Raw genomic sequence first — 24,334 nt, 5'->3', positions numbered from 1 at the left:
CAGCCCCTCCGGGAAAGAGCTTTAAACTTTGGGCCTCTTCCTTCCACCCAGGCAGCCATGGGCTGTCCAGGCACCTCTGCCCGGGCTGTCATTCTTCCGTGGTGCCAGGGATGTAGGAAAAAAAAAAAACAAAAACACTTTTGGAATCACACCAAATCGTGTGCAGGACTTGGCTCAGGCACTTACTGTGTGATCTTAGGCTAGTAATTTAACCTCTAAGCCTCAATCTTCCACCTGTAACCCTTCCTGGTTACTGCTCAGAGCACCACGAAGTGCTCAGATCACTCCTTTGGTGCCTGCTGCTTTCTGAACAACAGGACTTGGCTCAGTGTAAGTTTCCCCTTCTGCCCCCCATTCCCAAGCCTTGCCCCACCTTCCTTCCAGAGTCTGGTTCTCTTTCCACTATACCAGTGGTTCACAAACTTTGGCCTGTTTCAGGCTTATCTGGGGTGTTGATCAAACCACGGTTTGCTGGGCCCCACCCGTGGAATTTCTGAGTCAGTGGGTCTGGGAATTTCTGGGTCATATGTATGTTCCAGCATGTCCCCAAGTGATGCTGATGCCCCTTCAAGCTTTGAGAACCATTGCAAACTACACTATTCTTTAAGCCATGGGCGGAATAAGCTACTTAGCATGGCCCTGGAGGGGCCCTTAGTCAAGGATGCCTTCCATTTCCAGCCAGCAGAGCGGATGTACCAGGTCCACCTTGGCTCTGCCCCCTCCCTCTTCCCCATTACAAGGCAGCCAGCATAGGAACGTGGCCCACCTCAAGGTACCCGGCCCTTCACACCCGTGGGCCTTTGCACTCGCTGCTTCTTCAAGCACAACCTTAATGTGTTCCTGAAGGCCCTGGCAGCTTTTCCCTCCCAAGGGGCACTCAACTCGCACCTGCATGTGCCAGGCCCTTTTCAGACTGAATTGACTGGGCCTGAGCATCTCCAGCTGGACCTGAGCTGCGTCTCTCTAAGCCTCTGCCGATCCCCAGCTGTGGGTCACTCTAAGCCCAGCTTTGTCTTTGCCACAGGGGTCTGTTCTCTGGTTTGTATTTGAGGAAAAGGAGGGTTGGGGGACTGTCGTCTGTCCCCTTCTAAATGGAGGCAACCTCTCCTCTGAAAGGCTGCTGTGCGCTCCTGGCGAATGGGCTGCAGGTGCGCGGGCCTCGGGACAGCGGGAGGGGGCGGGGCCGGGCGGGTCTCCTCCCCCCGCGGCCGTGACCCCGCCCTCCAGGCTGTAGGCGGGCGTCTCCAGCTTCGCGAGGCTTGGAGGCGGTGGAGGAAGCGCCGCCAACGTGCGAAGAAAAAGCTTTTGCAGTGAGTACTGATAAACCTCTTCCCCACGTCCACCGCCAAGTGTCTATGAGTTGAACCTCCCCATTTCCCCCACCCCGCCGGTGTTCCCAGTCCTCATGCCGGCGTCCACGTGGGCGGCTCTCCCTCCAGCCCCACGCTGGAAATTCCTCTCCGCCCCTTCGGAAGCTCCATCCCACCCGACGGCCCACCCCTGCCCCCACCCGGCCAGCAGGCGTTAATTTCAAGTCTGATCACGGAGGCCCCAAGGTAGACTCCAGCCACCAGCTCCAGGCCAGTCCCCTTTCAGGGTCTCAGGGGCCATAGAAGTTGCAAATACATTTTTTTATCCTTTAAGAATCCAAAGAGTGTGTGGAGACACGTACATCTGGCAAGGACTAGCATCAGTTCTTAGGGGCAGGGGAGTCTTAAGTCGATGGGGAGGAATGGCAGCATTTTCCTCCTGCTCTGTAACCTGCAGGCTCAGTCCTGCCTTTGAGAAGTCTGCACCTGACACTGCGTGCAGAGAGCGGAGCATTTGGGTCTTGACTTTGTCAAACCCTCCCCCATCTTTAAAATACACCCCCTCCACATTCCCAGGACTAAGTCCTTGGGGTAAAAACCTCTTCCCCACTCTGTGAGATGGGAACAGAGGAAATGGAATTATTCTCTCTGATACAGATACTTATTATAAGATGGGTGGTTAACCAATGATTAAATAAATGAATGCCAATGTGAGTTCTTAGGCAATCAGTCACCAAACATTTAATGATTTTCATGTACATAAGCAGCCTTAGAGGACCTAAAGATGTTGACAGGACCCTTTGCCTATAAACATCACCATCTGACCAAAGAGTCTAGAAAGAATCAGAAAACAGATACCAAGGAGCACATGCTTCTGGAAGCTTCACTGCTCCAGAAGCCTCAGACGAAGCTTGCTAGAACTCACAAGTCTGTTGAAGGAGAGCAGAAATCTTCCCAGTTTTGCCCTGGGAGAGGTGCCAGGGGCCATGTCTCTGGAATCAGGAGGCACCATAAAGTCGAGCTCAGTCTTGGGGATGAGGAGTTGCCAGGTTGTCAGCAGAAGCAGGGCAAGGCAGCCGGGGGCTCCAGGCACTACAGTGTGTTGGGATATAGAATGGATGATGTAGGGCTTTGGGGAGCAGAACCCCATCAGTGTCTAAGGGTCAGGTTCAGACTTCCTGGGAGGCATCTGGGTCTGGACAGGTGGGCTGGGCAGATGCCCTGGCATCCACACTTCATTGACATAGGTTTGGTTGTAGGAGGAACCAAGACTTGGGGGACTTAGGCTCACCCTCTGCCTTAGCTGAGATTTTGTGACGGCAAGACCAACCCCTGCCTCAGCTGAGGCCCCTATGTGTCCCTTGCCTGATTAGCCTGTGATTTCTATAAACTCAGAGACTCCATCTAGCTTGGGGGGAGCAGGGGGGGGGCAAGTGCTAAGAAAGTGGTCCCAACAAAAACCAGTTTCCACAGTGCCAAAGAGGGGGAGCTCAGGGTGGGCTGGGTGGGAAGAGGAGGAATGAGAGAGTTTCCTGGTAGAAGTGGATCTGGTAAGAAGGGACTAGGTGAGAGCCAAAGACCTTTGTGGCGGGAGGAAAGTGGTACTGCTCATGCAGTTCTGCAGGAGCCTGGGCATCTAAGACTTACTCCTGCAAACAGCCCAGACAGGCAGAAAGACCCAAATTCCCAGGGATCCGATCCAGCATGTCTCAACTTTTTTTTTTTTCGCACAGCAAAACACTCAGTGGTTGGTGTTTACAGTCAAGACAGAATCCCGTGGGTTTATCTAGATTTGGTATGACAAAGGTGTAGGTTATGAGTGGACCTCAGCAAGCAGGAATGCCTCCTCTTTCTCTGCGCTCATAAAGCGTATCAGAGTGGAAGGGAGGGAGACGGCTCATAGAATTACAGGGAAAGTTTTGAATGCACTTGAATTTATAACAAAATGAATTAATGGTGTACAGCTGTCCTCTGACTATTACATATAATGCCTGACTTCTGACGTGCGTCACTCTGGGTAGTAACAGGAGGCTTTTTTCCAGCTCTTTCTGTCTTGAGTTGGGGAGTTCGTGTAAAGAGACCCTGCACAAAGATTCGCCTGAAGTTCCTCTCTTGTGTCGTGGTCCCAGGAAGATGAGGGGCAAGAAAGGGAAGAGGGCCATCTGGGGTGTGAGCTCGCAAAGTCCCGGGAGGGTGCTCTGGGGGGAGGGGTTGTCCCAGAGGGGCGGGGGCTGCAGTGTTTATGCCTCTGCACCTGTCATTCAGCAGGTAAGGGCTGCCCCTGGGCAATGTCGTTTCCCAGGCACCTCGGACTTTCTGTGGACTCAGCAAAGGGAGCCCCAGCAGCCCAAGGACAGCCCGCCTAGAAAGAGCCGCAGGTGTTGGCTGTTGGGAATGAAAGCACACAGCTTCCATTCATTTCCATCAGAGGAGGCTGGTGGCGTCTCCCAGCACCGGCCGTGATCTCATTTCCTGCCTCACTGTGGGCACCTAGTAAATGCTGGTCGACTGGTGGCTAATGAGGGGCGCAGCCAAGAGACCAGGACACAGTAAGAGCAAGTGTTACGTGAACGGCGAGCAGGACCCCACCTGTTTCCTTACCACCGTATCCCTGGCACCTGGCACGGGAGGCGTTCATGCACATTTGTTGGGAAAATGATGAATGAATCTCCCCCGTGGTGGTCCCGGGACCTTTTCAAAGTCTCTCCGGGGTCTCCTGAGTTTTCCCTTCCACTGGTTGCCTGGTCCTGTTGATGCGGCTGGAGGCCGTGGAGCACTCAGGGGGTGCTCCCTGGGGCCTCACCCATTGCGACCCCCTTCACTGAGCAGGCACCCCCCCCAACTGGAAGGCCCAGTATGTGCCTTTGTTCTCTCCTGATGAGATGCTTCTGGGGAAAGCAGTGCAGGTCCGGGGGCAGGGCTCAGGGAGATGCGGTAGGTGTGGGCTGTAGACCCTGTGCCTTCACATGAGCTCTCGTTGGCACCTACAGCAATAGTCATGGTAGGTGTTACTGCCTCCCATTTTGCAGATGAGGCACAAGAGGCTTGGAGAGGTCCATGATTTGTTCATTTAAGAAATGGACTCAGACTCTGAATCTAGGCTTGCTTAACTCCAAATTCTAGCCTGTTTCTCTCACTTCTTAATGCTGGGGAGCAAGGGAATTTTTGCCATGAAGGCCTTCATGTGAAAAGTCTCCTGATGGCCAGCCACCTTTCAAGCAGCCAGCAGGTCCTCTGAGGACTCAGCAGACACAACCCCCTGCCCCGACCCCTACCCCCAGCAGGGCTTGGCACAACTCCAGACTCAAGGCTGCCTTGAGGACATGCATCTGAGCCATCACCAGGGCCTGTACCCAGAAGGGCCTGCTCTTGGTTTAATGCTCTGCTGTCACCATCTTGAAATTCTTAATAGTTTTTAGACCATAGGTCCTGTATTTTCATTATGTATTAGGCTGTGAAAGCTACATAACCAGCCTTCCCCACACTCCTTACCCAGTGGGGACAAACTTTCAGCATTCTAGGGCATCCCCAGGGAACCCAGAGAGCTGCTGTGGGTGAGAAAGCCATCTTGTGGCGGGGGTGGGGGTTGGGGGTGGCTGGATGGGGGACTGAAGAGAACCAGCCTGACCTCTGCCCACCCCCATCAGCACCACCTCAGGGAATCCCCATCAGCGGGAAACATCCAGGTCCACTAAAGTGGCAAAGACCCGGAAAGAAGCAGGTGCAGAGCGGTGGCCGCAAAGCAGCCCGGTGCCAGTTCCTCCTGGATCAGAGGAGACAACACCTGGACCGAGTCTTCAGAGAAAGTAATAAAAGCGGGCATGGCAGGCAGAGGGCTGCTGAGGGAGAGGCCCTGAGGCGGCCTGCGGGTAGCAGGGCCTGTCCTTGGGCGAGGCGGAGGAGGGGGCTCAGGAATCCAGACTGGACCGGGGAACAGGGCCAGACTCTTCCTCTTCCCTCTGCTTTTGTCCTCCTGTGCCGTGTACCTTCCTCTGGGATAGTCTCCAGTTGCACCCCAAGTCTTACCAGATGGCTGGAATTTATCGTGTTTGACTTTCTCCAGATAGAGGTTTGTCTGCTCTTCGGCGCTGTTGTACAGAGCAGGCCATGCACTTACACACTCAGGATTTCTTCACGTTGACCCCGCCACCTAGTGGTCCCTTGCCACACTTTCCCACCTCTCCAGACGGATGCGCTGAAAACATGGTGAGACCACGAGGGTTCACCATCTCAACCATCCTGTCCCTGCTCTTGGGTGGTTCAGATGACCTTCGTACAGGAATCCTTTTGACCTACACAGAACCCCCAAAGCAGAGCAAGATGCTCCCAGAAGCACCACACACACACACACACCCCAGAAAGGGGGCAGAGACAGAAAACCAACTCTGAAGGTCTTTTCCTCCGCTGTTTCAGTGCCTTCTAAGCCTTGGGCCACTGGGAGGAGGGTCCCTCAGTCCTGAATGTGCTGTTCCCAGCACCATGCAGACAACTTCAGAGGCCACTGCTGAGCCTGGGGTTGGAGGAAGGTGGGCAAGACAGCACTCACGTCTCATGGGGCTTGGAGACCTAGCTTGGACTTCCTCAAAGGGTCATTCATGATAACATCAGTAACGAGAAGGAGGAGGAGCTGGAGGGAGGAACTGTTATTTCTTTTTTGGTTTTGGCCTTTTTTTTTTTCTTAGGGCCACACCCACAGCATATGGAAGTTCCCGGGCTTGGGGTCGAATCAGAGCTGTAGCCACCAGCCTACACCACAGCCACCGCCACACAGCATTGGAGCCGCATCTGTGACCTATGCTGCAGCTCTCAGCAATGCCGATCCTTTAACCCACTGCAAGAAGCCAGGAATTGAACCCACATTCTCATAGTTGTAAGTTGGGTTCTTAACTTGCTGAGCCATAACGAGAACTCTGGAACTGTTATTTCTTGAGAGCCATCCCACTTGCCATCCAGCCACACCAGCTCCTTAGGTATCTTCCTAGAATGCATTTTTGCAAGTGCATGAAATCTGTCTCAGAACAGCAACCTTCAGGTGGGGATTAATGTGCACTGGGGGCCTATTGTGTTCCAGACACTTTGCTAAGCGTGTGAAAAGCATTTGCTCATTTAGTCCTCACCTTAGTACAGCCAGGGGGAGACTATTGCTATCCCCATTTTGCAGGTAGAGAAACGGAGGCACTTGTCCAAGGATAAGCATCTAGTAAGTAGAGAAATTGAATTTTTTTTTTGTCTTTTTGTCTTTTCTAGGGCTGCACCCACGGCATATGGAGGTTCCCAGGCTAGGGGTTTTATCGGAGCTGTTGCTGCCGGCCTACGCCAGAGCCACAGCAACATAGAATCTGAGCCGAGTCTGCAACTTAACCTTAACCCACTGAGAGAAGCCAAGGATTGAACCCACAACCTCATCGTTCCTAGTTGGATTCGTTAACTACTGAGCCATAACGGGAACTCTGAGAAATTGACATTTGAACCTCAGGGAATTAATCACAACCCAGGCTACCTCCTAAGCGGAGAGTCAAAAAGAAAATGCACACACCCTATTCTGGGGTCTGCTGAGAAAGAAGGAGGGGTGATTGATGCTCAATAGTGCATTTACTTATTTGACCAACTTTCCTGAAGAATGTCTTGCACCAGGTGTGGGTGGGAGCATAGGCGTAAATTACCCCTAGTCTGATGGGGAAGAGAAGCTGAACCAGATTGGACCTGTACACGGGTGATTCAGGAAGGAGCAGGAGGCATTGGCACAAGAAGCAGGGTCCAGGCACTGCTCGCCAGGTAGTGCTTGAACTCTGGTCTAACAGGGTCTAAGGAACACCTCTCTGCCCAGCAAATACTGAATCCTCAGCAAACTGCTACTAGAACCCTAATTAGATGTTAGAATCTCCATTGATCCCCCCCCCCCCCCCCCGCACGCTTAGCTTTAAGCGTCCTACCTAGGAATAGAAGGGGAACACTGATGAGGCAGGACCCTGCGTCTTAGAGCAAAACAAGATTAGCTCCCCAAGGGGCCAGGGTTCCAGATAGATGGGCCTGAGCTGCCATCTCCTGGCCAACTGGAATTACTGCACTGGATAGTGCTAGGGTCCCGCCTTCCTGCCCTGGTACAGAGAGAAAAGGGCAGAAGGTGGCTGAATCCTTTGGTCCTTAGGCAGCCTTAAGAGCGGGAGGCTATCATCTCCTGTATTCTGCAAGCGAAGAGGAGACTGAGGCTCTGAGAAGTGACAAGAGGTAGTAATAACTTTCATTTACCCTTTGCGAGACTCTACTAAGAACTTTACATTCATTCTCTCCTGAATCTTCTCAAGAATCTCATGAGATAGACCCTTTATTTGTGTCTCTGAGTTCCCCTATTGTGTAATCGTTTCCTCTTCTTAAGGCCATGTGTTTGTTGGAGACACGAGGTCACTTGTACTGCAGAAGGTCCCACAGCCTGCATTGGGGTGATGGTTCTACAGAGTGTCATTTCGCTCCTGATTGCCTGTCTCCTGTAAGCTGGCTTAGAGCTCTAAGGACTCATTTAAATCAAGTTCAATTGTTTCAAGCAAGAATAATTTATATGTACTTTCTATTATATCTTATCAGGAGGCACATAGTGTTTGGTTGCCCTACTTCTAGTGATGTTGGGAGTTTCCACTGTCGTTCAGCAGTAATGAACCCAACTAGTAGCCATGAGGACTCAGATTTGATCCCTGGCCCCGCTCAGTGGGTTAAGGATCTGGCGTTGCCATGAGAATTGGTGTAGGTCACAGATGTGGCTCAGATCTGGCATTGCTATGGCTGTGGTGTAGGACAGCAGTTGAGGATTCCATTTGACTCCTAACCTGGGAACTTCCATATGCCATGGGTGCAGGCCTAAAAAGACAAAAAAAAAAAAAAAAAAAAAAGATGTTGAAACAATGCAAAAATGCTGACTTTCTAAGTCTGTTATTCCTTCATTAAGTAAAACCTGCCCTTAAAGTAAAACTTTGAGGTTCTGACTCCAGATGAGACGGAGCAGCTACAAAACCTGAACAGAATATACAGAGCTACCCAAGGATTCTGAAAAATAAACAGCAGCAGCTGGATTGGGGAGGAAACTAGAATTTGGGTGCCACCACATTGGCAGTGAGTTCACCTTTTTTATTCCCTGATGGTATCTACCAGTCTTGATTCAAAATAGCAGAAAACCCAGGAATGAGCATCAGTACAGGTGGAGTTCTAGGAGAAACCATCTGCTCTAGGCTTGAGGAGTGAGAGGGGTTGTCGTGAGAGTGGCAGCAGAGGCCCACAGACCTCTAAGACTCTACGGGAGGGGAAATACCGGCTCTGAAGGGAGGAATGCTGGTCGGAAAATGTGGGTGACCCCCTGATCTTTTTTCCCCTCCCTGCCCCCTCACCAGATGGCCAAGCAGGTATAATAGCTGCAGGGAGCGCATGTCAGAGGAGGGGTAATTAAAGCCCCAGAGATCTGGCTAGAAAATCAAAGAGAGCCTCAGGGAGACAGAAAGCCCAGGGAGACTGCAGAGGAGGCAGGGAAGAGCTCCAGCAGTAAGCCCTTGAGTTGGCTGTGGCCTCCTGGCCTCATTCCTAGCTGTGTGTATAGAGATCAGGCCCTGTGCAGCGGGCCATAAACTCTCAGAGCTGAACTGAGAAATAGGCGGTAGCCCAGGTCCCAGGCTGGCCATTGGGTGGCACACATGTGGAGCAGATCTGAAGAGCCTGGCAGAGTCCTTGAAAACTGAACAGACATCAAAAAAGACAGTTCATGGGTGTTCCCGTCATGGCTCAGTGGCTAATGAACCCGACTAGTATCCATGAGGATGTGGGTTCGATTCCTGGCCTAGCTCAGTGGGTTAAGGATCCGGCATTGCCATGAGCTGCGGTGTAGGTCCCAGACGTGGCTCAGACCCCAAGTTGCTATGGCTCTGGCATAGGCCAGTGGCTGCAGCTCCAATTAGACCCCCAGCCTGGGAACTTCCATATGCCATAGGTGCAGCTCTAAAAAGACAAAAAAATATATATGTATATATACACATATATATATGTATATATACACACACACACACACACACACACACACACACACACACAGTTTGCAGAAAGGTGGTCAGAGCTTGTGGCCTAAAGCCAACCTAGTCAAATGCTTGCTTCTGAATTTTTTAAATTATCCATAGACTTTAAATAAGAAGCAGAGGATCATAATATTCAACATATCCAGGATACTTGGCATATGAAGGACCAGAAAAATCTCAACTGAGCCAATGCTAAAATTTTCTAAATTCACAGAAAGGTGGTCGGAGCTTGCAGCCTAAAGCCAACCTAGTCAAATGCTTGCTTCCGAATTTTTTTTAATTATCCATAGACTTTAAATAAGGATTATAACATTCAACATATCTGGGATACTTGGCATATGAAGCACCAGGAAAAGCTCAGCAGAGCCAATGCTAAAATTTTCTGCAAAAGGCTTTAAAGCAGCTCTTATGAAAGTGCTCCGAAAGTAAGGGTAAACACTCCTGAGGCAAATGGAAAGGGAGAAGGTCTCAGAAAATAAATGAAAGGTATCAAAAAAGAATCAAATGGAAATTTTACAACTGAAAAAATGCGTTAACTGAAACTTAGGCTGGATGAGCTTGCTATGGCAGAATGGACAAGAAAAGAATCAATGAACTTGAAGATGGATTGATTAAAAGCACTTGGTACAACCCGGAGGAAAATGATTGAAAAGGGGAAGGATGGAGCCCCAAGAATCTGTGAGAGCACATGAAGAGGTCTCATTTTATGTCATCGGAGTCAGAGAGGAAACAGTGCAGTGCAGAAAACGTGCTCGAAGAATTAAGAGCTGAAAGCTTCCCACATTTGGAGAAGACATACACTTACATATTCTTGAGGCTCTGAAAACCTCCCACAATATGTGTCTGCCTTTGGCATTTGGAGGACTGGTCTTGAATCTGGGGGGCCATGGCTGATAAGGTGTAGCCAACACTGAGGTCATTCTACGTGGGAAAAGGCAGGAACACAAGCCAGTGGAACTCTCATTGGAAAGCCAGGTTCCCAGTGATTTTATGGATGATGGGGTGCTGAATTACGTGCTCATTGGTCTATGTCAGTCTGTTTCATTAGGTAATTCTTCAATAATTAAGCAATTTTGTCTGGACATTTCTGAAGCTACCTGGGTACTATTTTTGTGGTTCATAACTTCAAACCATTCTGTCAATGAAAAACTTCAGTAAATGGGAGTTCATTATACTGTCAAAAATAAATGACCTGAGTTCCCGTCGTGGCTCAGTGGAAATGAATCCGACTAGTAACCATGAGGTTGTGGGTTTGATCCCTGGCCTCGCTCAGTGGGTTAAGGATCCAGCGTTGTCATGAGCTGTGGTGCAGGTCGCAGATGAGGCTCGGATCCTGCATTGCCGTAGGCCAGCAGCTGCAGCTCCAATTCAACCCCTAGCCTGGGAACCTCCATATGCTGCTGGTGCAGCCCCACAAAAAGTAAAATAAAATTTAAAACAAAACAAAAACGACCTAATAATTAAGAGAAACTGGAAAGTACCAAGAAGCAGGATTAATCTAGTTTGGTACACCTGAGATACAATTGGAAAAAATAAAATAATTATAGTAATCTTTAGAAGAGTAGAAGAAAATGGAGGAGGAGGAAGGGCAGGAGGAGCAGGTGAAGGAAGAAGAGGAGGAAGAAGAAATGTTTCTTTTTGACTATTTAGTAATTCTGAAATACACTTCACACAGGAGAGGCAGGACACGTTTTTGATTCCTTCTGCCCATTTTTTAAAATCAATTTTCAAATAAATTAATTGGTGGTAACTATATAAAGATAATTTAAAAATAAGGTTTTCTCAAGCATCACCATGAGCTAATGATTTTTTTTATGATGCAATGCATTTCTTTCCGTTGATTGCATTTAGATGTGCAGATTATCCTGTCTCAGGCCATTTGGCTCCTGGGTCCTTTTGACCTGACCTTAGGTGTGGCCTCTTTGCTTTCTGACAGAATAGGATATCTCAAGATCACTTTGCACAGTGATTCTAATACCCTAGAATTAGAATCAATCAATTTTCCAATGGTTCCTGGTTCCTTTGATTAAGAAATTGGATTTAGAGACAATTCACAATTGGGGAGATAAGGGTTCTCATTGCTATGGGCTTTTTCGTGGCTTCTAGGCCTTTTCATTGAATAGAGCTGGAAATTTTATATTTTCTAAATGCAGAGGAAAATCATAAATTCTTCATGTATTTCTGATTGCATATAAAATTAAACGGTTTTTGCTTAACTTCTTTGATGTTTTAGAGTTTTTAAGCGTTATACAGTTTTTAAAGTTTGCTCTCCATTTACAGTTAGTTCCAAATGTTGACATCCTTGAGCCTGTCTTATACCCAGTAGTCTGTACCTCTCACTCCCCAGACCCTACATCACTTCACTTCGTTGATTTCTGTATTTGGTTATCTTTCCTATGATGTTGAAAATCTTGATTACAAGACGCATTAACATAATTGCTTATTTATCTCACAATAAACCTGTAAGTTTCAACATGACAGTAACAATAAGACTATATTGTTTATCTCTTTGCAGTATTTTTTGTTGTAATGTTTTACATTATTTAAAGAAATTTTTGTCTCCATGTAATGATGCTCTCTCCTTGCTGTAGTTGAGCACATTTATCTGTTCATTTTCTGTCGTTTAAGAACTGACATTATTCTGTCTTCATTTAACTTCGCTTTTTAAACTGTGTAGATCATTTCCATGGTTCCAAAGTCAAAACTATGCATTGACCTAAATTTACGGACTCTCACCTCCATGTCTGTCTTCTCCGCCCTGTTCATTCTCTCCCTTCAGAAGCTTTGCACATGTATAAAAGCTTTTGTTTTTTTGTTTCTGTGAAAGGTATGTTCTTGTCTTTTCCCCATTTTTCTAAAGAATTGTTGGTCTTTTTTTCCTCAATTCTGAAGAAGATGTTTAGGCCTTTATTTGCTGAGTAGCAAATATTTTCCTAGCTGTCACTTGTCTTTTAGCTTTGCTGGTGATGTTTTGCTGTACCAAAATAATAACAATAATAATTAATATATAGTCAAATTTATCCTTTTTTTTTTGTCTTTTTGCTATTTCTTTGGGCCACTCCCACGGCATATGGAGGTTCCCAGGCTAGGGGTTGAATCGGAGCTGTAGCCACCGGCCTACGCCAGAGCCACAGCAACGCGGGATCCGAGCCGCGTCTGCAACCTACACCACAGCTCACGGCAACGCCGGATCGTTAACCCACTGAGCAAGGGCAGGGACCGAACCCGCAACCTCATGGTTCCTAGTCGGATTCGTTAACCACTGCGCCATGACAGGAACTCCTATCCTTCTTTTTTATTGCTTCCAGATTTTGAGTCATAGGAAAGTTTTTCTTTACCCAGGTAGTGGGAGCATTTAAACTGTAATTGACAAATTGCTGAAGGCTAAATTTGTATTATGGACTGGTTTGAGAGTTAAAAACTCTGGGTGCCCAATCTCAGGGAGACCCTCTCAATTTTTGTGAAATTTACCTCCTTGAACCCCACTAGCTTCAGGGTGAAAATCAGAGAAAAAAATCCCTTTAAGCTTGCAATAGGGGGAGGAGAAAAATAACCATTATGAAATGCACCCAAAGCAGTCTGTTGTCCCTAACAAAAAAAAGCCTGCCTTCGAAGAAAGTTATTTCACCAGAGCCTACCTGGAGGAAGAGAAATACCCAACTCCAGCCCCTTCTAGACTTTTTATCTAGGGAGAAAAGGTGAGAATTACTTGTGAAAGTCATATTCTGGGGGCACAGGCTCGAGACTGAGACCTCAAATAGAATTGTGGAAAGCGCTCCCATCACCACTTTATCACCACATTAATCAGGCTTCTGTGTAATAACAGGAGATCATGAGTCAAAGAACTGCCAAGCTCAGACCCTATTTAAGAAGTCTGTAGGGAATTTCAAAGACAATGGGGAGACAATAAAAGGCCAGCAGAGGAAATTTTAGCCTGTATTACCTACAGTAAACATAGTCTAACTCTTAGATAAACACAGAACTTCACAGTAAAATGCTAATTTAACTCAGTTCCTTTTACATAATACATCATATTCAGCTTTCCACAAAAAATAACAAAGCATGCTAAAAGGCACATAGTCCAGAGAGACAAAACCAACCTCAAAGCAGACTCAGATATGAGAGAAATTTTGGAACTATTAGACTAGGAATTTAAAATAACTGTGATTTTTTTGATGTTGAGTTGTGCTATTTTTATATGTTGGATATTAACCCTTTATTTGGTCATGTCATATCATTTGTGAACATTTTCTGCCCTTCAGTAAGTTGTCTTTTCATTTTGTGTGTGGTTTCCTTTGCCCTGCAAAAGCTTTTAAGTCTAATTAGGACCCTTTTGGGGTTTTTGTTTTGTTTTGTTTTGCTTTTACTTCCTTTGTTTTAGGAGGTAGATTCAAAAAAATATTGCTACAATTTGTGTCAGAGTGTTCTACCAATGTTTTCCTCTCAGAGTTTTATGATATCCAGTCTTACATTTAGGTCTTTAATCCATTTTGAGTTTATTTTTGTATGTAGTGTTAGAGAATATTTCATTCTTTTATATGTAGCTGTCCAGTTTTCTCAGCATCACTTATTAAAGAGACTGTCTTGTGTGACTGTGTCACTTTGCTGTACAGTAGGAAATTGACAGAACACTGTAAACCAATTACAATGAAAAAATCATTTAAAAACAATAAAGAGACTTTTCTCCATTGTATATTCTTATCTCCTTTGTCATAGGTTAATTGGCTAAAAGTGCATGTGTTTATTTCTGGGCTTTCTATTCTGTTGATCTATGTGTCTGTTTTTGTGCCAGTACCATACAGTTTTGATGATTGTAGCGTTATGGTATAGTCTGAAGTCAGGGAGGCTGATTCCTCAAGCTCAGTTCTTCTTTCTCAAGATTGTTTTGAGTATTTGAGCTCTTTGTATTTCCATACAAATTTTAAAACTTACAACTCAGTTTAAAAATGGGCAGAAGAACAGAATAAACATTTTTCCAAAGAGGAAATACAGATGGCCAACAGGCACATGAAAAGATGCTGAATATCACTAATCATTAGGGAAATGCAGATCAAAACCACAATGAAGAGTTCCCGTCGTGGCGCAGTGGTTAACGAATCTGACTAGGAACCATGAGGTTGCGGGTTCATTCCCTGGCCTTGCTCAGTGGGTTAAGGATCCGGCGTTGCCGTGAGCTGTGGTGTAGGTTGCAGACATGGCTCGGATCCCGCATTGCTGTGGCTCTGGCATAGGCCAGTGGGAGCGGCCCAAAGAAATAGCAAAAAGACAAAAAAAAACCCAAAAAACCCACAATGAGATATCACCTCCACCTGTCAGAATGGCCATCATCAAAAAAAGAACATAAATAACAAATATTGGAGAAAATGTGGAGAAAAGGGGACTAGTACCCTGTTGGTGGGAGTATAAATTGCTGCAGCCATTGTGGAAAACAGTATGGAAGTTTCTCAAAAAACTAAAAAGAAAACTACCATATGACCCAGCAATTCCACTCTTACATACATATCTGAAAAACAAATGAACAAACAAATAGAAACTGTAAATTGAGAAGATATATGTACCTAGCAGCATTATTTACAATTGCCAAGATGTGGAAGCAACCAAATGTCTGTCGAAAGATAAATGGATAAGAAGAAGTAGATACATGCAATGGAATACTACTCAGCCATTAAAAAGAATGAAATTTTGCCATTTGCAGCAACAGATGGACTTGGAAGGCATTATGCTAAATGAAAAAAGTCAGCCAGAGAAAAATACTATATGGTATCACATACGTAGAATCTAAAAAAGACAGCAAACTAATGAATATAACAAAAAAGAAGCAGACTTCCAGATATAGAGAACAAACTAGTGATTTCTGGTGGGAAGGGAGAGAAATATGAGAGCAGAGGATGAAAAGTTACAAACTATTAGGTATAAAATACCTATTACTGTGGTTTAGTGCATTCTGACTTTTTTTTTTTTTTTTTTGGGAGGTTCCCAGGCTAGGCATCTAACCAGAGCTAAGCTGCCGCCCTACGCCAGAGCCACAGCAACACAGGATCCAAGCCGAGCCTGCAACCTACACCACAGCTCACAGCAGTGCCGGATCCTTAACCCACTGAGCGAGGCCAGGGATCAAACCCGCAACCTCATGGTTCCTAGTCAGATTCATTTCCGTTGTGCCACGATGGGAACTCCACCTCTTAGCTTCTTGATCCTAAGTTTTTCCAAATGTAAATTAGGAACAGTGCTCCTAGCGCACAGAATTGTTGTGTTTGAACTGAGATAAAACACATAGAGTATCTTTCACAGGAACTGGCACATACCACATACGTAAATCATGGTTGCTGTTATTATTGCAACTACATCATTATTCTCTGGAAGGAATTCCTTACAGTTCGTTGTGTGACCCTAGACTAGATCACACTAGTGAATTCATTATTACGTTAGAAGAGCTTTAAAAAGGAATGTATGCCCTTTCATCATTTAGGTGGAATTTGGAGTGGTCCTGCCCAAAGCAGGGTGATGAAGAAAATGATCTCAGTGGTTCACTCTGATGCTGATATTCTCTTCACACAGGTTTTGAAACTTCCAGGGATGGACTGAGAAGAGGGAGTGACTGAATGGACAGTTGGCAGTCATCATTGTAAGCCCTCTTGTCAATAAGCCCCTTAAAGGTGGAGACAAGGTGTCTTTGTGTCCTTGGACCCAAGACGAGGTCTGGTCCACAGTAACTAGTAGTTTATTAAGCCGGCCAACCCCTACACCAGGGCCTTAGGTTTCTGGTGGAAAGTCACAGATGATCCTGGTTTAGGGTAGCTTAGGTTGAGGATGCATTCCCAGAGCCACCAATAACATAAATCTTTCTATATAGAATAGTCTCGCCTGCTTTCAGCTTAATCCAATTCAGCATTACTTGAGCACCTATTTATGCAAGTTATTTTGAACATCTTAACATGAGAGTTAAGTATTACAAGACAATCTCTTTGAAATACAAATTAAATACTCTGATCAATAACATGTCACACCACTGCAGGCTTGTCCACTTCTCCCTCACAGATGACCCAGGTTCCTCTTCGGGTCCCCAGCCGATACTCGGCCCTGACTGAGCAGAGGGGTCCATTGATTTGCTTGCCCCCTCCTCTTGCTCTGAGAATATTCATAATTGTGCCAAGCCTCAGCTCCCTGAATGCCATCTGAGCTCCTGACCTTTGCGTATTTTCTCTCTGTCACCATGTTCTGCACTAAAGCCATAAAAGGGGAGATGCTATTTGCTCTGATTTTGTAGCTCTGATTGTCTTCCCGCCTGATGCTTACCTTTCATTTGACATTTTACAGAAAAAAGAAAGGGATCTAGATTTCTTGAAGGGATCAAACCCTTTTGTCATTGGAACGCCCCTTTATAATGTCAATATTTTAAAACTATCAAACTAAACAGGGCAGATGTTAAGCACGCTTGCAGATTAGGATCATTGCAGTCTGTGGCAGCTGAAGGTCGGCACTAGATAATGCCCACATTCATCAAAAAGGCCAACTAAGAATTGAAAGGATGCGGGAACTCCTCGGGTCCCTAACATCCAGGAGGTGATGGTCCATCAGCGGATGACAAAGTGAACAATGTTAGCCAACTAACGTAGCACCTCCTGAGCATACGCTGGATGTGAGCTGAGCCTCACTGATTTGAATCATGCTTTGGACAGTAGACAGTCTATAAACATCCAGTTGGCATCAAGGAAGAAAGCAGATTGGGTTTTCTGCTATTGCTACTGAAGCCCTGACCGTGTCTATTGTCATACTTGAAATGAGTTCACTGACTATGTTCCATCTACACCTTGTACATACTTCTGTGGTTGGGATTTACTGCCATCTATTCTAATTATTTGTTTGTCTCTCTCTTCCATCCTGGCCTTAAGACTGTGTAGGGGTTGTGGTTTATTAATGTCTTCCAGGCCTTCAATGGAATAAGAATAAGCATGGGCTTGGGGAGTAAAAAAACCAAAAATATTTGGATTGAAATTCTGGGTCTAGAACTTACTGTGTCATCACCGGCAAGTTTCCTAAGTTCTCTGAGCCTCCTAATACTCATTTGTAAAACAGGGATTTTGGAGTTCCCATTGTGGCTCATCGATTAACAAACCCAACTCGCATTCATGAGGATGTGGGTTCGATCCCTGGCCTCACTCAGTGGGTGAAGGATCTGGCATTGCCGTGAGCTGTGGTGTAGGTCACAGACGAGGCTCAGATCCTGTGTTGCTGTGGTTCTGGTGCAGGTTGGCAGCTCCAGCTCCAGTTGGACCCCTGGCCTGGGAACCTCCATAAGCTGCAGGTGCAGCCCTAGGAAGACAAGAAAAAAATTTTTATATATATATATGTGTGTGTGTATATATATATATATATATATGTGTGTGTATATATATGGATTTTAATTCCAATCTGGAAGAGTTGATTAGAATTAAATGATATAATTTACTAAATCATAAAAGTTCCTTGATTGTAAACAGAAGGAAGCTATATTATTAAGATTCTTTGGTTATAAGCCTCAGAGGTAAAATCTAGAGAAAATAGTACATGACACCTAAATGCTATGTGTAATCTGGGGATTGGACCCTGGGTCAGAGAGGGAAATTTATAAAAATGACATTATTGGTACAATTAGTATAATCTGAAAAAATGAATTGTATATTATAATGGATTGTAAAGTAATGTTAATTCTACATTTTAAAATTTGATTATTCTAGTAATATAGGAAAAGATCCTTTTTCTTAAAACATAAGTAATATAGGACTTGGGGATAAAGGAGCATGATGTCACAACTCTGAAAGGGCTCAGGAAAAATTACACATATATATCATATATATAAGTGAAATGCACACAGAGAGTGCAGCAAATATGGTAAAATATTAGCAATTACTGACTCCAGGTAAAGTGTATGGGAGTTATACTGTTCTTACTACCTTATATTAATTTAAAATGATTTGAAAATTTAAAGAAACCTTTAAAGAAGAAAATAGGAGATTTACTGAAATAATCTTGGAGCTTTCAAGATCAGCAGGAAGGCTGGAGAACCAGGTGTGGAAACTGGAAAGGCACCAGCACAAGGGCTATTCAAAGTACAACACTGGGGGAAAAAATTGACTGACTTCCTTCTTTTCCTCACTTTGCACAGCACTCACAGTCCCCGGGGAGAAAGGAGTGTTGCATGAATCAAAACAGGTGGGAGTTCCCACAATGGCACAGTGGGTAAAAGATCAAGCATTGCTGCAGCTGTGGCATAGGCTATGGCTCAGATTTGATCCCTGGCCTGGGAACTTCGATATGCCATGGGTATGGCCAAAAAAAACCTCAAAAACAAAAACCGAAAAACCAGAAGAGTTTATACTGTAGTACATGACGGGGACACAAGAAATCAACAGGAGTATTAGTTGCCTTCCTTTCCCTTTTTTACCTCTAGTTCCAAGCGCTTCACCAAGCACAGAGCTTCACCAACAATAGCTGCTAATTACATTGTAGCATTGGCCCATCCTGTGATTCTGATGGTAGCTTTGCTGTGTCAAAGCTCATTCCTTCCTTACTGATAAGTGGACACAGGGCCTGCCTTCTCCAACAGGCAGCAACTTCAGGTGTCTAGGTCACAACACAGGGCGAGGTGCCAAGAAAGCATCGTGGCCTGGTGTTAGAGTCATCACTACCTAATCATGGTGAGATTTGGGGAGTAAGTCTCAATCTAAGTGTTAGTATTTTCATGTGTCAGATAGAATGTTATAGCCACTAAGCCACGGGAGAACTCTCTAAAGCTATGTAACCATCATGAGCTATTTCCCTAGTGCATTCACTCTTCCATGTTCCTAGGTAATTTTTTCATAATTTCTCCTCTCTCTTTCAATCTTCCTCATCTTCCCCCATCCTTACACTTAGGTGGTGAACCCGCCCATTAATGATTCTTCCCAAAAGTTGTGGAAACCAATTCTGCTGCATTCTGTTTCTAGACTTTAGTTACCTCGTTCCATGACCATGTCTACCTTCAAAGGAAGCTAGGAAATGCCTTTATTATGTGGAGCTAGGCACCCAGATGTATTTCTGGGCTTCTGTTATGAAAGGGAGGAAAACAGACATTAGGACATACTAGCGGTTTTTATTATAATGGATTTGTCACTTGTTTGCCGAGACTAGAGGCATCACTTCACAGTTATGATTGAGATTCTCGAGTGATCCCTCTTTCCGCCTGGCAATCAGACTGTCTTTCTGCAGTCCATCTACTTTCCTAAATGATTATTTCATAGTCTTTTCTTTTTTTTTTTTCAAAATTGGTACTACCTCATCTCTCTCTCCCCACCCCCCACACCCCAGAAGAAGACCTTGCCTCCTATTTCATTGTGAAGTAGAAGCAAATTAAAGAGGGCTTTCAGCACCTTTCAGGACCACATAGCCCTACATACATCCATCAGCCTGCATGTGTGGCCATGGACTTTACCTTCTCCTGGTACTACAGATAAACTGCTCGTAGCTTTCTTAGCTAAGTCTAGCCCTCCCCTGGTACACTAGATGCCAGCCCCTCTCACCTACTCAAACACAGCACTCCAGGAATTCTCTTCTCTCCTGCATCACTTTTCCCTCTCTTTTAGATCTTCCCCTTCTGGTTTCCAGTCCAGCATGTAAGGTCTTGGAAGTTGTCACTCCTGTCCTCACAAGAAGAAAAAAAAAAGCTGAATAAGCTGAAAACTCCTCTCATTGGGGCCCTCAGAGAATTGAAGCCATAAGGTAAACTGCTGCCTCCAAAAGTGGAAGACAAGTTTCTTTCAAAATGAAGCTTAAAAAAAAACTAACACAAAAAGAAATAGAAAGTCCGCACATCATATTTATTAAGCATACTAAATTTGTCATTTGAAACCTGCAAATGGAAAGGGTTCTAGGCCTCCATGGCTACATTAGTGATTTCTAGCAAACATTTAAGGAGGAAATAAAGCAATCTTCCACAAACACATTCAAAAAATAATACCCTGTGCCTATTGAAATTTCTCCCTCTGTCTCTGTCTCTCTTTCTGTTTTTCTGTCTCTCCTTCTCTATGACACACACATATCTTTTTCCAACCGACTTTTTAAAATCAGGATCCAAATAAGGAACTATGCATTGCATTTGGTTAATATGTCTCTTAATTTTTCTTTATAATTTTCCCTCACCATTTTAAATGTTTTTTGTTGTTAAAGAAACTAGTTTATATGTCCTATAGGATTTCCTAAATTCTGGACTATACTTATTTCCTCCTCATGGTTATTTTTAATTTGTTCCCCTAACTCCCATATTTACTGTAAACTGCTATTTAATCTAGAACAAGTGTGGCAGACTATGTTAAGAAGGCTAAATCTACCCCAAGCCTGTTTTTGTAGTTCGTAAAATTTAAGAATGATCATTTCTGTTTTAAAGGATTATCAAAACAAATAAAGAAGAAAAACAAAGGACATGTGGTAAAGACTAGCCCTAGAATATTTACTATCTGACTTTTTATAGAAAAAGTTTGCCCACCCCTGATTTAGAGACCACATCAAATTTGTCCTATTTATGTGTTTGTTTATATTTGCAAGAATGCTCTGCATAGTATTCCAAGTATGCTAAATATTTCCTGCTGTATTAGGAGAATGATTAGAAGACATGTAATGTCTCATTGTCACACTTTTAATGATATTAAGACTAATCAGTGATTTTAGACATGTCAGCCTGATGCATTTCTTTTTTCTTTTTTTTTCTTTTTCTTTTTTCCTTTTGGTGTTGGAGACCCATTTAATGGGGACACTCAGGTCTGGGCAGAGTGGAGAGAGAGTCCAGGAGTTGGGCAGGCCGTCAGGGTGGGTGGCTTGCTGGCCCACATCTGGCCCCGGAAGAGGATGTCAGGAAGTGGGACCTGGCCCAGGCATGCCAAGAGAAGTACCAGAAGGAAGGCGTAGGCAGACAGACCCACAAGGAGATCTGCATGCCAGCCCTTGAGAAAGTATCTAAGCCAGGTGGTGAGTGCTTAGGCCGGAGCCTGGCTAGGGAGGCAGGGTTGGGGCCTGGCTGGGGGCTCCCAGAGTCTAGGGGCTGGCATCACTGGGGGCCTCCCTGAGCTGCTGCTGGAACTCAACGTTCATCTGCTGGTTGGATTCAAGCAGCTCTTGGAGGCAGGTAAGGAGGTGATCATTTATTTGCCTTCAGGTGGTCCAAACAGGAGTTGCTCTGGTCCAGCGTGGCAGGATGTTCTGCTTCCCCAAAGCAGTTGTCCTTGCTTTCTGTGCCTGCCTCCACCTACATGTCAAAGTCCCTGTTAGTCCCCGACATTGCAGGCTCCAGCACAGCAAGGACCCCACAGTGATGGAATGTGGACAGCCGTCGCACCAGCAGGCAGCACGGGGCAGGAGCTGGAGGCAGTGGATAGAGCTCAGAGCCAGATGGGTCCTGCTGCATTTCTTTCTCTCTCTTTTCCTTCCTTCCTTCCTTCCTTCCTTCCTTCCTTCCTTCCTTCCTTCCTTCCTTCCTCTCTCTCTCTTTTCTTTTTTAAATTTTATTGGAGTATAGTTGACTTACAGAGTTGTGTTAGTTTCCAGTAAACAGCAAAGTAAATCAGTTATATGTACACATGATCCGTTCCTTTCCAGATTCTTTTCCTGTATAGGTTATTACACAGGATGGAGTAGATTTCCCTGTGCTATACAGGAAAATAGATACATCCTTGTTATCTATTTTATATATAGTGGTGTGTGTATACATTTCTTATAAAGTTCCCTATTAGTGTCTCTCCTAATTATTTTAGAATCATTGGTGATTGTCGCCTAGCTATTTCATTAATGATTATAAACTGGTAGTTTTCTACTTCGATAATCCCTTTGCATTTCTTAGTTGGAATTCTTCAGTACATAATAACTTTTTCCTTATTAGCTATTTGATTACCCTGAAATACAGTTCAGGCAAGGCAGGCCAAATGCTTGTTTCTTTCTTATTATTTACCAATTTTCAGAAAAATGGTGTTCTTACAATCCCAAGAAATGGCCAATGGGGCTTCTAGGAGTTTTTTTAAATTTGCTATATTTATGATTTTTTGAGGTTTATGTTTATGTAGAGAATTTATAAAATATATCTTCATAGAAATCCAAGTTATCCTTCTCAAACTCTTGCAAAAACAAAACAAAACAAAAAAAACAGAAAAGGAGAGGACACTTCCAAACTCATTTTATGAAGTCATTTATGTTAAAATACTAATAACATGACTAATGATAGTTTTTAATATGTTTGTTTTGTTTGTTTTTTGGCCACAATCATGGCCTTAAAATATATATAAAAATATATGTGTATGTATGTATTAATCTCTGATTTAAATTAACAGTAATAATTATATATGGCACATCTCACAGCTGATTATGATGTATCAAACTGCTTTGACATTGAAGTTGAGAATCACTGTGTTGAAAATAAAAGTTCCTTATCAAGTAGGTAATATAAAGTACCACTTAAATGATAATATTCATAATAACTGCCAACATTTTTCATACCAGCTTTATAAGTACTTTATATGCAATATTTCAGTGAATTGTTAGAACTGTCTTATAAATGAGGAACTGTCATTATCTTCATTTAACAAGTAAAGAAACCAAAACACAAAGAAGTTAATTACTTGACCAAAGACATGGAGCTAGGACAATGATATTGAAGCCACACTCTATCAGAAGAAAGAACCACGAGAATTCACACAGACTCACCTGTCCCATAAGTGAAACTACTACTGGGGAGTCACAGGGAAGGCAGACATCATGGGATATGATTTTTTTGTTAACATTCATAATAACAGGCATAAAGTGATACCTCACTGTGGGTTTGATGTCCATTTCCCTGGTGATTAGCAGTGTTGAGTACCTTTTCATGTACCCGATGACCATCTGTATGTCTTCTTTGGAAAACTGTCTATTCAGATCCTCTACCCATTTTAAAAATCAGATTGTTTATACATTTTTCCTGAGTTGTATGTGTTCTTCATATATTTTAGGTATTAATGCTTTTTCAGATTTGTCATTTGCAAATATTTTCTCCCATTCTGTAGGTTGCCTTTTCATATTGTTGTTGGTTTCCTTTGCTGTACAGAAGCTTTGTAGTTTGATATGTTCCCAATTGTTTTTTGTTGCTTTTGCTGTCAAATCCAAAATATCACGAGCAAGACTAAAGTCAAGGAGCCTGTTCCCTGTGTTTTATTCTAGGAGTTTTATGGTTTCCAGTCTATGTTCAAGTCTTTAATCCATTTTGAGTTGATTTTTTATTGTTTTGCATGTAGCTGTCCAGTTTTCACAGTACCATTTATTGAAGAGACTGTAGTTTCCCCATTGTATATTCTTGGCAACTTTGTTATAAATTAACTGACCATATGTGCATGGGTTTTATTTATGGGCTCTATAATCTGTTCCATTGATCTATTTGTCTAATGTTTTTATTCCAGTGCCATACTATTTTGGTTACTATAACGGTGCAGTATAGTTAGGAGGCCTAATGCCTCCAGCTTTGTTCTTCTTTCTCCAGATTGCTTTGGCTACTTTGTCTTTTGTGGTTCCATACAAATTTTATAATTGTTTATTCTGTTATTTCAATAGGGATTGCATTGAATCTGTAGATTGCCTAGAGTAGTATGGACATTTTAACACTCGTCTTTCAATCCTTGAGAATAAAATATCTTTATTTGTGCCTTCAGTTTCTTTCATCTGTATGTCATAGTTTTCAGTGTATAGATCTTTTACTTCCCTGGTTAAATTTACTCCTAGGATTCTTTTTGATTCAATTATAAATGGGATTGTTTTCTTTATTTCTGTTTCTCATAGCTCACTGTTGGTATATAGAAAGGCAACTGATTTTTGTATAGTGATTTTATATCCTGCAACCTTACTGAAATCACTTATTAGTTCTAACAGGGTTTTCTATATAAAATATCATGTCATTTTCAAATAGAGACATACTGCTATGTTGAATAAAAATGGTCTGAGTAG

The 24,334-nt window shown here is 44.0% G+C and overlaps 1 pseudogene; it reads right to left on the bottom strand.

The window, feature by feature from the left end:
- Window positions 1-21,057: 21,057 nt before the first annotated feature.
- On the bottom strand, window positions 21,058-21,745 carry LOC125112026 (bublin coiled-coil protein-like; annotated as a pseudogene).
- Between the last annotated feature and the right edge of the window lie 2,589 nt (window positions 21,746-24,334).

This window comes from Phacochoerus africanus, chromosome 11 (genome assembly GCF_016906955.1).
Source record: "Phacochoerus africanus isolate WHEZ1 chromosome 11, ROS_Pafr_v1, whole genome shotgun sequence".
NCBI classification, from domain to species: Eukaryota; Metazoa; Chordata; class Mammalia; order Artiodactyla; family Suidae; genus Phacochoerus; species Phacochoerus africanus.
This window is presented reverse-complemented; position numbering and strand designations above follow the sequence as displayed.